The sequence below is a fragment of the Tamandua tetradactyla genome, chromosome 4, assembly GCF_023851605.1.
Source record: "Tamandua tetradactyla isolate mTamTet1 chromosome 4, mTamTet1.pri, whole genome shotgun sequence".
Classification (NCBI taxonomy): Eukaryota; Metazoa; Chordata; class Mammalia; order Pilosa; family Myrmecophagidae; genus Tamandua; species Tamandua tetradactyla.
This window is the reverse complement of record NC_135330.1, coordinates 116,676,340-116,692,826: the sequence shown is the minus strand read 5'-3', so window position 1 is coordinate 116,692,826 and position 16,487 is coordinate 116,676,340. Positions and strand designations below refer to the sequence as shown.

At 39.9% G+C, this 16,487-nt stretch overlaps 1 long non-coding RNA gene across 1 annotated transcript in view; it reads left to right on the top strand.

Annotated features, from left to right (window-relative positions):
- The window catches only part of LOC143679298 (uncharacterized), a 173,239-nt gene that overhangs the window by 89,322 nt on the left and 67,430 nt on the right, over positions 1-16,487 (top strand). The gene's annotated exons all lie outside the window — the stretch shown is intronic.

Here is a 16,487-nt window from a genome sequence, read left to right as displayed (position 1 = left end):
GCAGAAAGGAACTGCCCCAGGGAAAGCCTTTGGAACCCAGAAGCCAGGAGAGAAGGCTATCAGATGTTATTGTGTGCCTTCCCATGTAATAGAGAGCCTCAGATGAAAGTTAGCTGCCTTTCCTCTGAAGAACTATACATTTTTAGCTAAATAAATTCCCTTATTAAAAGCTGATCCATCTCTGTTGGGTTGCATTCGGGCAGCTTTGGCAGATTAAAACAGATGCCCAGTGCTCCCCCCATGCCCACCACCATCTTTAACATCTCTCAAGTTAGGGAGCAGCTTACAACTTCTGTTGGCCAAGCAGTGGTCATGAAGCAGATATCATTGCCTGTGCATACACATCCAACCTTGCAAAATGGACATTGGAAGAAAATCCCAGAGACAATGGTGGAATGCTCCTTAGAGAAGCATTGTCAACACTCTCGATGGCTTTTGCATAAAAAGTGCTCCAGAAGTTCCAATTCTGAATGGGAAGAAGTGTTAGGCATTCTTTGACTGATTTATTTTGTCTTCATATTTTCCTTTTTACATATGAACAAGGGTAGTAAAAAATAAGTCTTCTTCTTCCTTCTTCTTCTACCTGGACCTCCTTTTCTTCATCTGCAAAATGAGGTTTGTGCAAGTGGTAGTGTGAGTTAATCTATATTTACTAAATCCAGAGGCCCCTTGATCATTTTAATCTACTTTTTTCAGCTATAGCATTTGATATTATTGATCATAAATCTGAAAGAACCCTTTCCATCATTTTAAAATAAAAATTTGCAGTGATAGTCAAATATTGCATTTTTCTTTCCTTGAGGTGAACAAAAGAGTGATATGATTTACAATCCATGACATCTTAGACTTGATAAGAAACAGGAGACTCTTTTCAGTCCCCCTTTACCTTCATTCTCTTCCCCTCTGATCCACTTTTCAAATTTCTACCAGCATATCCCAGCTTAGATTATCTTATTCCCAGACTTAGAAGCATTCCCCAAGGCAGAGGCTCTCAAACTCAGGGTACATCAGAATTCTCTGGAGGAGGCTTGTTAAAACACAGAATACTGGGCCCCAGCCCCTGAATTTCTTATTCCGTAGGTGTTGGATTGGCCTGGGTAATTTGCATTTCTAATAAGCTCTAGGTGATGTTGATGCTGCTATTCCAGAAGTCATACTTGGAGAACCACTGCCCTGTGACATAGGGTTCCAGCTCCTTATATGGCATTCAGGGCTCTTTCCCAAGGGGCCCACTGCACATTTTCAGCATCATTTGCTGATGTGCTCTCATGCACTCTGCTCTCCATCCTGCCCTGATCTCTCCATTCCTGAACATGGTGGACACTTCATGACTCTTGAGATTTTTTTTTTAAATGTATGTTGTGACTGAGAGTTCATAAATATCCCTGTTTAGTTTTTAAGATACAGTCCAATGAACAAATTCTCCTACAAAAAATATTTCTTTTACTTATCTCTTCCAAAGAGGTAACATTTCAGGATGTTTATCTAAATGGAACAACTTCTAAGACAGTTAAACTTAATACTCAGGCTTTTCCAGTAATTTGAAAGATATTCTTCTGGGACTAACAGGGCACAAAGTTTTACGGGGTTTTCCAATTTTCTGGATTATCAATTTGGCAATCGTTCCAACACAAAACATTGAATTTATTAAGAGTCAGTGGAACCGTTATTGTTGATCATCATAAATATTTGTAAGATGTTGTAAATGTATATGGTACTGAGAGCCATTTAATTTTTACCAATCCAACAAAATCCTCCCTGGTTCAATGTATTTAGAATTTGGCCTTATAAATAATATAACAAGATTAAAAATGTGGGAATTGAGAACATAGACATAGTGGGAACACAAGAAGGTGATTTTGTGGTGTGCTTTTGAGGCAGAAAACCTACAGATCATGGCTGACCCATGTGAAAACTTTTCCCGCCTTATGGCCTTAGATAAATGCATCTAAGTTTGATATCAAATAAGGACTGAGGCTCCATTTTACAGGAGGAGTTGTCACTTTGCAGAGCTGGTTTAAGTCATGGGCTATTTCCTGAGTAGTAAGCTTCGTCAATTTTATATAATACCCGTGTATTCTCTCTCTCTCTCTCACACACACACACACACACACACACATTCCTAAAATGAACAGCTTCAGAAAAGCAATATTAGTGGAATTGTGAGATGAGGCAGTGTTTCCTGGTTTGCTCAAGTCTCATGAGTAGAATTTTCATTTATTCATTTAACATGTAGTATATGGCAGTCCCTCTGCTGACTTTTGAAATGCAACAATGAATAAGTATACACAATAATAAATGAATGCTTAGAAAAGCTAAGAACTTTGTCCAGTATTATACAGCTAATAAGTTGTAGAGCAAGCATTTAAACCCAGCCAATGTATCTCCACAGTCAGTGAACTTAACCTTACCCTATGTAATTTATCATTAACAATGCTGTAGTCTAATGAGGGAGATAATAAGCAATTGCCACGCTTTGTGATAAACACTATGGTGGTGGAAATGCAGGGTGGTCTAGAAGCACATAAAAGGGGTCAGAAAACACTTTCCAGAAAAAATAAAGTTAGTGGTTAGCTGGGATTGGGTAAAAGCATCTACAAGGCTTAGAGATTTGAGAGAGATCATCAGTGTAGGGAACTGGGAAAAAGTCAGGAGAGCTGGAGTGTAGACATCCTTCTGACTCACATCAGTGATGCCCAATTTGACTTCAGTTGTCAACTATACATTGATGACTCCCAATCACTATCTGCTGGAATTTACTCATAGCTTGGTTTGAGTTTTGATTTAAACGTTTCAGCCCCTAGGTTGCAAACATCATGTGCAATGGGTATAAGTCTTATAATTTGTGTGTAATTCCATGTAGTATCTGATAGGCAGTGATGAGGGTTGTAGAATAAACTGTTTGATTAAACATCCCAAAAGGTACAGTACTCTTTCATTTGGCTACTTGGTGATTCTCTGTATCCCTCCAAACAGAATGAAGAAGGAATGTAACCTCGTTGCTGCTTTTGTCTGGAGCAGCTCAGTAGATGCGCGTGGGCTCTGTATGGCATGGGTGATATTTGTGAAGAGCTGGCTGCATGCTTTGCATAGTCATGGGGGCAGCATGCACCCTGAAGGAGGCATGGCACTTAGAAAGGCGGTAAGGAGCTAGAGTGTGTTCATGAAGGAAAGGAGAAGGAAAGAAATACCTAGACGGAGCAGAGGCTTCTTCCATCTTATTCTTCTGCGAGAACACAGGTGCTCTCAGGAAGCCAAGTCTTCATCCTACAAGGGTGCTTTAATAACAAGTCCTAGGAGATGGTCAGGTACATACTTGAACTTTGAATATTTGGTTTTCAAGCACCATTGTCAGAATAGAAAGCCCACAAAGCATTGCTGTGAGTTCCCAGGATCCCAGCCTTGACAGAGTTTCTAAGGGCAGTAGCCATTGCTCTGACTCTTTCCACCTATGGCCCCACTCTTTCTACTGGGAAATACAAGTGTAAATTTTCTATATACCCTCCCTGTAGATTTAGGGCTGGCTTGTGCCCCAAAGCCATCAGCACTTAAATTTCACTTGAATCATCATCTCCACTCTTAGTCCCCACTGATGCTCATGTCAGTGAAATGCACTGAATGATTTTTGCATCACACATGCACATAAACACACAAACATCTTGCATGCTGCATGAATACGGCAATTTTAGTCTCTTAGCTCTCCTTGATTAAAGGCGATAGTAGCATATTAACTGTATTCAGTTTTTTTTCCCTCATCATTTTGGTAGTAGTGTACAAGAGATTTTGGTTCTTTTTCTTCAACTATGTAGCCCTCTGAGCTTAAGAAAAGAATGGCTTCAGGTGCCCTTAATATTTCTTTAAAGTGCACACACACACACACACATGACTTTTAATAATGATGAAGACATGTTTCTGGCCCTAGAAACTCCTTAAGGAATCGATAGTTTCATTATGAATCAGTAACAAAGAAATTTCAACTAATTCTAGGACCTGACTGATTCATTGACTAAAAGAGCTTTTTTTGTCCTCAGAAGCAAACATCTACTAGGTAGGATTAAGCAGCTTAGTCCTACTAGGTAGGATTTAAGGTCATCTGTAAATCTCTGTCTCAGGCTCTCATGATGATCCTTTGTGCAATTTCCCCTAGAACTTGACTTTCATGAAAATATCATCGGCCTCTTTGGTCATACTACCAGAAGCTATGATAGTGTCAAGTTTCACTTTTTCCATGGCTGGAAAACCACAATAAAGTGAGGTCACACGTGAAAGGTAACTAAGACGAGTGCCACGGCAAAAATCTGTGCAATAAGCATGGAGATTAGAATGCAGCCTTTACTTCTTAGATCTGGTACATATGTGACATGTATATATATATTTTTAACCATTTAACTAAGCAACCATCTTAAATAAAACAAAACATATCAATGGTGTGTGTGTGGTTTTGGAAATTAACTGACAATATGCAGATGTAAATTTTCTTTTTTGGCCCTTAATGAAACAGAGGTCTGAGAGACCTTACAAAAGCCTTTTCCTCCGAATTCTGAGAGCAGTAACAGAGACCTTTCGGAATTTCTGAGTAGTTTCTGAGTAGCCTATTAACCCTTCTGAAGCAGTTCCCAACAAATGGAAAGTTTCCAATTCTGTGATCACTGAAGAAACAGTCCTCTTTTTACACCAGAATTTTATAATATTTGTAGTTTGCTTTGAATTTGTTTTGAAGGATTGACAGCAGCACTCCAGTTCTGTTGGTAGAGATGAAGAGATTGGGCCTCATTCATGAACGTTAGCAGGGTTCTTCCATTGAAGACCAGCTTTTAGAGCGCCATCCAGAGGCCAGGAGGGGCTCTGCCAGCCGCGATACTCCAGGTCAGATTAGGGCAACACTGGAGTATAAACTTGGCCATTAGTTCTGCTTAGTCCTCAAACACACATGGCTTTTGTGGATCCCTGGTCTAGTTCACTGGGCTCCAACTCCTGGGCTTTTCACCATCAACACAGATTACTTCTCTAAGGAGACATGCTATTCCCTGAGCCAAATGTTCCCTGCTCCAGAATGCTCTCTGGAAAGAAGGTCTAGTCTTATAGTTGAGAAGATGTCTCTGGAGCCACATTATTTAGTTTTAAATACCAACACGGGAACTTAATAGCTCTGCAAGTCATGTAAGCTCTCTGTGCTTCAGTATCTCATCAGTAAAATGGAGGGTTGATGATAATGCTATTATATTATTATTTATTATTAATAATAAAATCACTAATACATGTTCCGCATTTAGAACACTGCTTGGTGCACAGTAGGTTTCCGATAAATGTTAGCCGCTAATATGATCTTATCACACATTTATTCCCCCACAGAACTTACTAACACAGTGGATATGGGGGTAGGGGTGGGGAAAGTGTTTCTCACACACAGAAGACAAGTGTGGCACTTCATAACTCTTGTCAGGTTGGGTGATTTGGGCTCCAAAGCGGGGAGGCACCTGAGGAATGACCCGGATGGAGCCATTCCAGACTCAAGTTCTGAGCTGGATGGGGCCCTCTGGTGGCTGAGTCATCTCCTCTTGGGGGCACAACACTCATCAGGTAAACTTGAACTTCTGACTGTTTCTGTAGCTTCCATATTCAACAATAGCTTGGGAACCAGGTCTCTCACAAAAAACACCTTCAAGTCCCAATCCCCAGTCCTGTGGGTGTGAACCCATTTGTAAATAGGACCTTTGGAGCTGCTATTGTTAGCTATTGGTACCAAATTGAATGAGGGCAAGCCTTAATGCAGTATGTCTGAAGTCCTTATAAGCAAAGGAAATTGGACATAGAAGTAGAAGCCAGAAATAGGAGAAGCCAGAGAAAGAGATCTCTGTGTGATGAAAGATCGCCTTTAGCATGCTACAGACTTCAGAGAAAGTACGGCCTGTCAACGCCTTGATTTTGAACATAGCCTACAAAGTGGAGTCACTAAATTCTTATTGTTTAAGCCAGCCAGTGTGTGGTATTGGTCATAAGCTTTTCAGAGCTATGCTTTAGATACTATCCATTTAAAAAATGCCACTCATATATTCATTTGGGTACCATATCATTTTCATTTCATTTCTATGTTCCTATGGGATTACAGCCATGTATAATCATTAATTCATTCTTTTATTTGTGAAAATATTTGGTCAGTAACTCTTTTTTTAGAGACTCCATGTATTGGTAGCCAAAACATTATTGCAACTGTAGGGTGAATGTACCATGTGCTCTTTATCTGCTGACGTTCAGCTTTTGAATATCTGTCACCTAAATGCTGGCAGGGAAGTGTGATGGTTTGAGAGTGTTATGCATCCCAGAATATTATGTTCTTAAAGCTGCTCCATTCCTATGGATATGAATGTGTTGTGGGTGGGGCTGTTTTTTTGTATTTTAATTTTTTAAAGATATTTTTATTGACAAATCTTCACACACATATAGTCCATACATGGTGTACAATCAACGGCTCACAATATCATCACATAACTGTGTATTCATCACCATGAACATTTTTAGAACATTTGCATCACTCTAGAAAAAGAAATAAAAAGGAAAAAAAGAACTCATACATCCCAAACACCTTACCTCGCCTTCTCATTGACCATCAGTATTTCCATCAACCTAATTTATTTTACCCCTTATCCTCCCTACTATTTATTTATTTTTTATCCATGTTTTTTACTCATCTGTCCGTAACTTGGATACAAGGAGCATCAGACACAAGATTTTCACAATCACACAGTCACATTGTAAAAGTTATTTTTATACAGTCATCTTCAAGAATCAAGGCTGCTAGAATACCACTTAACAATTTCAGGTACTTCTCTCCAGCCACTCCAATACACTATGAACAAAAAAGGGATATCTATATAATACATAAGGACAACCTCCAGGATGACCTCTCAACTCTGTTTGAAATCTCTCAGACACTGAAAGTTTATTTTGTCTCATTTTTCTCTTCCCCTTTTGGCCAATAGGCTTTTTCAATCCCATGATGCTGGGTCCCAACTTATCCCTTGGAGTTCTGTCCCATGTTGGCAGGGAGATTTTCACCCCTGGGAGTCATGTCCCATGTATGGGGGAAGGCAGTGAGTTCAACTGCCAAGTTGGCTTAAAGAGTGAGGCCACATCTGAGGAACAAAAGAGGCTCTCTGGGAGTGACTTTTAGGCATAATTTCAACTAGGTTTAGCCTATCCTTTGCAGGAATAAGTTTCATAGGGGTGAACCTCAAGTTTGAGAGCTTGGCATATTGATTTGGTTGTCCCTACTGCTGGCAAGAATGTCAGAAATTCTCCAAATGGGGAAGTAGAATATTTCTCCTTTCTGTCCAGTCCCCCAAGGGGACTTTGCAAATATTTCTTTATTCACTACCAAAATTACTCTGAGATGTATCAGGGAATCACCCTAATGTGGACAAACCAACAAGATCTCACACCCTATTCAAGATGCCATGTACTTACAGAGTTCATCTAAACTGACCATGCAAGTTAAATTAGGAAATGCACTACCCAAAATATAAATTTTGCACCAAATAAACATCTCTTCTTTTGGACTCACACAGAAATTGAAGCTTAAAATATGAACCATATCATCCTTTACCCTGTATTCTGGTTTACCTCAGTCCTGTCCCGATCAGCTTCATTCATAGCTCTAGAAAAAGTCTGATCACTTTTTTTTAACTTTTTAAACAGTTGCTGTATGGAATAATATTAACTTTCAAAGCTTCAGACTTCTAACTGTGAGTCTCAGATGTTACATAAATAACCGAACTGTCAGGGAATGACAGTATCTCAGAATTTGGAAATAGCAGTTACAACTCCTGAATATATGTGATTGCTGCAAGAGTTTGCAATCTAGGACACTTTCAATAGGCCCCAACCTGATAACCCATGCTCTCAACTTCAGTTCACCAAGTTTTTATATTATCATTAGTTCACATGGGTGAGGCATGATAATATTTGTCTTTTTGTTTTCTGATATTTCATTCAGCATACAGTCCTTAAGTTTCATTCACCTAGTTGCATGCCTCACAACTTGATTCCTTCTTGCGGCTGCTCAGTAGTCCCTTGTATGTGTACATCATAGTTCCCCCTTCCCTTCCTCAGTTGTTGTACCCTTAGGCCACCTCCATCCACTGAATCACAGACACTGAACACTGAACACTGCTGCCATAAACATAATTAGCTTACTCCAATAAGGCATGGCCCAAGGTAGCTCTTAATCCTATTACTGAAGTCCTTCATAAATGGGATAAATTGGAGAAAGAGAAAGCCACAGAAACCAGAAGCTGAAATAAATAAAACCCAGAAGAGAGGGGTGGGGGTGGAGACAGCAGATGCTGCATGTGTCTTGCCATGTGACAGAGAAGTCTAGGATTGTTGGCAGCTAGTCTTTGGGGAGAAAACATCACCTTTGATTTGGACATTTTCACAGCCTCGTTACTGTAGGTTAATCAATCCCCATTGTAAAAGTCAACCCACTCTGGTATATTGCTTTCAGCAGCCTAGCAAACTAAAACAGGATGTTTTGCTTGTTTCAGTGTGATTTAGAGCTTCTGCTGCAACCAGGATTTAGAATGATAAAAGCTAAGTTCTGTATTCAAAATCAGGCCTAAAGGATTCACTCTGCCTTAGGTGGTTTTCTGGCTCCCAGATGCCTCATTACTCCAGCTACAGTGTAAGCTCTTTGGGAATCATATTTGATCTTTGTTTACTCCCCTCTAGTGCCTGAACACCTTCAATATACTTCTGGCGATGCTTGGATAGTAAATGCTTGTTGAATGAATGAATGAAAAAAATAATCCCTTTGTTTTCCTTTCCTCCCTGGGTGGCCACAAGACAGCTCCTTTATACTCTACCATTATCTTTCCAACCCAAACTCTTGTTCCCTTCCATCTAGGCTAGATGGAAGTTTGCACCAGTGGTGTCTCAACTTCTGGATTTCATAGATAGTAACACTGAAAAACAAAACGAAACTGGGAACCAACCTATGGTTTCTGGCTGATTATTCCAACAGAAAGCTCATTACAAATAACCAGCATTGTGAAAGTCTTCCTGGTGATGTGGAAGATGACTCCCAGGGATGAATCGGCCCTGGCACCGTGGGATCAACAATTTCATTCTGACCAAAAGGGGAAAAGAAATGTAACTAATAAAGTATCAGTGACAGAGAAATTCAAATATAGTCGAAAGGCTACTCTGGAGGTTGTTGCTACCCAAGCTTCCATTAGACATTGCTACCTATCGTAACCTGCCAAACCCCAACCAGGACCATTCCAGCCAATCCTAAAGAACACCTAGGGCAATATATAAGATTCCACAAGGGTTCTTTGCACTCATGTAACTTTCCAGAAATCTACAACCTCCAGATGGGTCCCTGGTCCAGGTAAGTCCTGAAACCTAGAGGACCCAGCCTCTCCAGAACATCAGATGGTTCCATCTTCCTGCCTCATATTAGTGACAGATCCTTCCAACATGAGAAAGTTAGAATGGCCATAGTCCAAACACGCCTAAAGAGAGGGATAGAAAGATCAAAGGTGGTGGTGGAGTTATATAGAGAAGATAGGATTTAACAAATGAATATGATTGCTGATTAATTTCTAGTATCTTAGAGGAGCTGGAAGTCAAAACCTAAAATTGTGGAATTGTAACCCATGTCAAACTCTGAAATATGTTCTACAACTAATTGTGGTGCTGTGCTTTGAAATTTATTGCTTCTTTTGTATATATGTTATTTTCCATAAAAAAGAAAGAAAAAAGTCGATTGTAGTGATAAAAATATATTTAAGCCCTCTAGCCTCCTATATTCTGGAGCAGCTAGAAGGAAAAATCTGACAGGATCATATGTAAACAAACTCTGGAATCTGACCTGTAACTACTTGTTGAAGAGTACTTTGAAAACTACTGCTTTTTTCTTTCTTTACTTTGTATATATCTTATACTATACAATAAAAAAGGTTGAAAAAAAAGCACAGCAAAAAGAGAGAGAGAGAGAGAGAGAATAGGCAAAAGGGAAACCAGAAGAGAGAGGTGTTCTGGAGACCAAGCTGAGAAGGTATTTCAAGAACCAGGAAAAGGTCAGCCATGAGGAAAGTTGCTGGTGGTTCGAGTGAGTTGGGGATTGACAAATGACCACTGGACTTATGGACCTTGACAATAGCAGTTTCTTAGAGTGCTGGGGGACAAAAGACTGACTGGAATCAGTTCAAGAGAGAATGAGATCCAAACCGAGGGTCACTCTACAGAATAACCCACCAGCTATCTTGGAAAACTGTCAGCATCATGAAAGACAAAGAAAAGGCTAAAGGAGACTTAATGAACCATGACAACTAAGTGCCCTGGGCCATGAAGACAAATGGCTGTAAAGGACTTTATCAGGATGGTTGGCAAAATCTGAGCTCGGACTGTAGATTACAGCATAGGATTAATGGTATTTGGAGGCAGAAAAACATCATATTTGTAAGTAAGGAAGGAACTTACTCTCAAGTGGCTCTGGGAAAAAAATAAATGGGCACGTACTTATAAAAAAAACAACCCAGCATTGTGGTAGGCTGAATAATGCCCCCCCAAAGATGTCCAAGTCTAATCCTTGAATATGCTATTTTACGTATATATGCAACATACATACATATGTATAACATGTAATATACGTATTACTTACATATATGTTACGTAATAGTAAAATGGAATTGGAAAATGTGTACAAGTTAATGATCTTGAGATGGGGAGAGTATTCTGGAGTTTCTGGATTGGCTGTGTATAATTACAAAGGTCCTTATAAGAGGGAGACAGAAGATTGGAGTCAGGGAGAACTGGAAGATGATTTGTTGCTGGCTTTGAAGATGGAGGAAGGGGCCAGGGGCCATGAACAAAGGTATGAAAGTGGCATCTAGAAGCTAGGAAAGCCAACAAAATGGATTACCCCTGAGCATCCTCTAGGTGGGCAGCCCTGCCTACCCATTATGAACTTCTGACCTCCAGAGCTGTAAGATAATAAGTTTGTGGGGATTTTTTTTTTTAGGCCACTAAGTTTGTGGTAATTTGTTACCGCAGCTATAGGCAACTAATACAGCATGGATACGTTCCATCATTTCAGAAAAGAAAGTTTAAATGCCAAAAAGCTAAGAGGAATCAGATTTCCCCCAACCCCAAAAGTACTTTGGAACCTTGCACAATATACGGCTTTAGGTACATTAGTATGTGGTCTGCAAAGGTATGATTTTGTTATTCTGACCTGTTCTGAAAACAACAGAGGAAAATACTATAGTTGTTGCATTAGGCCTGGAGTTCTTGCCTCCTTATACCAATTGAGTGAAAGCAAAGGGAAGAGCCAGATTCCCATCTACACAATGAGAATCATAGGAACAAAGTACCTTGATCCTCTCCCAGGTTAGAGGGCAGAGTGCTCTCTCTTTCATGAACTTTCCACAAGTTCCAAAAACCAGCACAGTCTGCTGACTGGGGAATCCAACTGGCATTGTCAAAGTGAAACTGAATGAGACAAATTCCATAATTTAAGTGAAATCTAGTAAGTGTATTTAGATATTATTCTAATACATTTTGGAGTCCACAGATAAGAAGCAAATATCTGGACGAACTTTGTGGCAGCCCACTACTTTCAGTCTTTTCCAATTCTTTCTACATTTTCTCCCTCACTCGATGAGTCTTTTTAAAAAAGTACTTTGCTATATTCATTGTGAAATAGTCTCCATTCTTAATACATTCTCAATTATAAGACAGTAGGAGGGTGATCAACCTAATGAGCCCAGTTCTTCCAGCAGTTTAGTGTGCTGCTTGTAGAAAGAAGGAAGTTCATTCATGGGGCAGAAATAGCCATTGTCCTGCATTGCACTAGGCACCTCCCCATTGACTTCCCCAATAGGGCAGTGGGGTTAAGGATAATGTCATGTCTCTCATGAACTGTGGAGTCATGGCAACAGTGCCTTGATTATGAACACAACAGACCTGGTTCCAATCCTGACTCTGCCCCTTATTAACCATACAATATTGGATAAATTGCTCGACCTATCTAAACTTCAGTTCCCTTATGTAGGTGCCATTGGTATTACCTACCTCATTGTGAAAACACAATGAGTTATTGAATGGGAAGCACCTAGCATAGAGTTTTACTACATCACTTAATAATCATTCAGTAAATGTTAATAGAATATGTGCTAGGTGTCACTTATACAAAGTTAATTAAGGGTTTGTTGCATAACTAATATTCTCTGTGTGGTTAAATCTCCAAAACTTCTCTCCCACTTCCTGGCTTGATGTTAGGAGGCAGTCGTTAGGCAAAGGAGTTCACATGTCTGATGGATGTTCTCTGGAAACTTGGGTTTCTTGGATATTGGATATTAGGTAGTTAAGGTGATGTGTGGCATTAGCTGATTACTCAACACTTGCCTTAGAATCCATATGCTATTTCTGCAGAAATCTCCTTTAAGCTTATGAAACCTTGTCACAGCAAAAGTTACCTCCATCCTCACCCTTTTCTGCTTCCTCGCTAATCCTTCTGACCCCTCTTATGGGAAAGAGTTTCTTGATCTCTTTTTCTCAAGTCTACTCAGGGGTCTTTTGTCTTCACCATGCTTGATGCCTAGACCATTTGGGAATGCTTGAAAGTAAAGGATAGGTCCATAGGGAGTCACTGAATCTTACCCCCAGCTCATGCCTATCTGGAATTTGGCTGTGAGCATTCCACTAGATTCGAAGTTTTTTTTTGGGGGGGGGGGTGTTGCATAGTCTGGGAATTGAACCTGGGTCTTCCACATTCTACCACTGAAACACTTGTGCACTCTGTTTTTAAAATCAGGAAGCTTGCTGACATGGAGCCCATACACCTTTACCCAAACCTGCCAACAGAAGTTGCATGCCTGATAGTTCGCCCTTACTCAGCTTTGCATCATTTAATGGAACATCTAAATGTATCTTTTGCAGGATGCCTGTCCAAAGGAAATAGTTTTGGGTTTTCCAACATCTCCCAAATTGAATGCACTTATGCCTTGTACTTTCTGTGTTCCCTGCATCAGAGACTGGCACCAGCTACTTGTACCTGGATATCATCCTTGATTCCCTTCTTCCCCTTACTCTACAGCTACTCAGTGTCCAAATTCTGTTATGTCCATGATTATCCTTGATTTTTATCTTCCTCTCTCCTTCCCCACTGGCATTATCCTGGTCAAGGCCACCTTGCCTCTCACATGGATCACTGCAATGCTTCTTGACTCGCCTCTGCCTACAGTTTTCCACCATGCACTGCAGAGTCATCTTTCTGCAAGACACATCCTCAGTGGCCCCATGCTTCCCTGAAGATAAACCTCATGCTCCTCAGTGAGACTTACATGGATGTGCAGTATGGCATAGGGGTTAACAGGTGGGCCCTAGAGTCAGGCATTTTGGTTAAATAGATGAGTGCATCATTTACTAGCTGAGTGACCTTCAGTAAATTGCTTTACCTTTTTCTATCTCAGTTATCTCATCTGTAAAATAAGGATAATGATGGTGCTTACTTCCTAAGATTGTTGTGAGGATAAAATGTGGTAATATATGTAAAACACTTTCAGTGGTGTCTGTCATATAGTAAGCACTTAGAAATGTAAACTTCTGTTATACTATTATCATTACTGCTACTCACTTAACTGCTGATGTCCCAACAGCCGTCTGGGTCCTGGGTCCTGGCTGAGGTTTGGGGGAGGGGTTTGAGTCATCCAGATCTTCGGCTCTCTTCTCTTCTGCACCTGCAATGAAAATAGAACTGAGGGCGATTAAAGAATGAGTTTTGATTTCCAATTTAAGAAAAACGCTATGGAAATGAAACCAGTGCCTGGAGTAGGTGTGTGTGGAATGAAAAGGGGGGAGGAGAAGATGCCATTTTAGTTATCGTTTCAGACTGAGAGATAATGAAGTGGAGTGGTTTCTTCTAGAACTAAAATCCAAAGTGAAAGATGAGTTAAATGTGTTCCAGGTCAATACAAACCTCAGTTTACTGTGGCAAAGGGTGGGGCTGGAGGTGGACAAGCCTGTGAATATTGACACAGTTTCTAGGCTTTGCAGATACTAATATTTAACACATTTATGATCACTGCCTTTTTGCATCAAAACTACATTTCTTAGATGTCATGATCTCTTTTGATTTAATATATAAATTAGGCATAAGGAAAATGGTTTTGTTTCAAATGACATCTTTATAAGCTTCTTTGTAATGACATCTTTATAATCTTCATTGCTGAAATGTTTTGGACATAAATAAATTGCTTTGCATTCCAAAGTAGGGTCCATTATCCCAATGACTTTAAACTGAGATTTCCAGAAAGCAAGGCAGAACCAAGAATAGATCCCATCAGTCCCAACTTACTGTACCAGGTTCCATGTAGAAGTAGATTAGATAAGTAAGTTTTTGCAGTCCTTCCTTTTCTATTTATATGAATGGGGCTGTTCCTTGAAAATGGTGGGTTCTGTACTGGACCACTGAAGGTGTACAGTACAAAGACAGCAGAAGGATCCTTCTAACTGGCTTCTGAGAACAGACCTGCAGCAGGTCCATGCTCACGTAGTTTGTCACAGGTAGGGTAGGGCATATGACCTTCATCCTAAGATTTCTGGGATTTGCCTTCCAGAAGGTTCCTGCCTCTGTGATTGTTCTAGAGTAGTAGTTATCGACCAAAGATGATTCTGCCTCCCATTTGGCAATATCTGGAGATATTTTTTGGTTTTCACAACTGGAGGGTTGGGTGCTGTTGGTATCTAGTGGGCAGAGGCCAGCGATTATGCTTGACATTCCACAATGCACAGGAAAACCCCAATAACAAGGAATTATCCAACCTGGAAATGTCAGTGGTGCTGAGGTTGAGGAACACTGGCACAGATGCTCTTCATCTGATGAGATAGTCTGTGCCAGGGTCCTGTGCTCATGCTGAAAATCCATCTAGAATATCCCTGGATAAGCCTTGTACCAAGGAGGTTGCCAGTGAGACTCCCCATTTGTTCACTAAAAGACCTAAAATGATATCTTCAGGTCCCCATGCACAATTTGAATCAAGGTTTAAGTTGTGAATACACCTGGAAAAGAAGTTGGGTCGACTTCAATTCCCAAAGAATAAATGGGGCAGTTATAACTTTCTTGACAAGAAATATTGATATGTTAGAGTGAACACAAAGCCTCTGGGTAAGGTAGAGAGATCTAGCAAATAAAAATAAAGGATGCCCATTTAAAATTGAATTTTAGATAAACAACGAATGAATAATTTTTAGTATAAAAATATCCCAGTCATTGTACAAACATTATATAAACAATTATACTAAAAAGTTATTTGTTGTTATATGAAATTCAGATTTAACTTGGTACGCTGTTTTAATCTGTCAACTCTATCTCTGGGTGATTGGAAGAATGGGAGGTAATTTTTGAAGGAGAGAAAGGAGGCACAACATTTTGGGGGCCTCTCTGTTGCACCCATGATAAAGTGATTTAATTTCTCGATTCCTGAGTTTTGTCATGTTTAAATTAGAGATAATAATATTATCTACCTGTATTAGTCAGGTTTCACCAGAGGAACAGAATAAAAGAGTTTTTATAGGAATTGGCTCACATGAATGTGGGGATTGGCAAGCCTAAATTCCATAGGGCAGGCCACAAAGTGGAAATTCTGATAAAGGTTATTCTGAAATCTGGTATGCCTGAACTTTGTAGGGCAGGCTGCATGCTGGAAACTCTGAAGGAGGTAAAGTTGACTTCCCCAGGAGATGGTGGCTGGCTTCTGAAATCCTCTGTTCTGGCTTTAACACCTCCAACTGATTGGCTGGGGCGAGTCCTCTTCTTGCCAAGGGCAGTCTTCTTTGTTGATTGTAGATGCAATCAGCAGTAGATGCAATACTGACTATAAATACAAATTCACCTACAGAATACTTTCAAAGTAATAATCAGACCAGTGCTGGCTTGACCAAACAACTGGACACTGTAACCTAGCCAAGTTGGCTAATGAAATTAATCATCACACTACCTTATAGTGTTGTTAGGAAGATTATATTAATCAATATATGTAAACTATTCTGTATAACACTTGGTATATAAGAACTCAGTCCATGTTAGCTCTTATTATTACTGGGAATATTGGCATTATTCCAAGGCAACTGCAGTGCTTTTTGATCTGTTTTTTATTCTCTGTACGTCTATAAAATTAACTTTACCTCCATGATTTGGAGGGGTAGAAGAGAGGAAAGCATGGTTGTCCCCCCTTCTTCCCCAAGAGAGTTACGTAAGTGGTTATTATTGGGTCCCAGTATTAAGAAAGCCTTCAAAACTAGTGAACTCATCTTGCCTCAGAAGTATGAATTGCCAAGAAAAAAGCGTCTGCTTTTGAGAATAGCCCATATTTGATTTCTGCCAGCTGCCAAGCTGACATAGTACTTGCATTCCATCATGTCAGATCTCTGAAGCAAATTGCAGTTGCTATGGAAAAAGAATCTATGCTAGTACAAGTAATTTC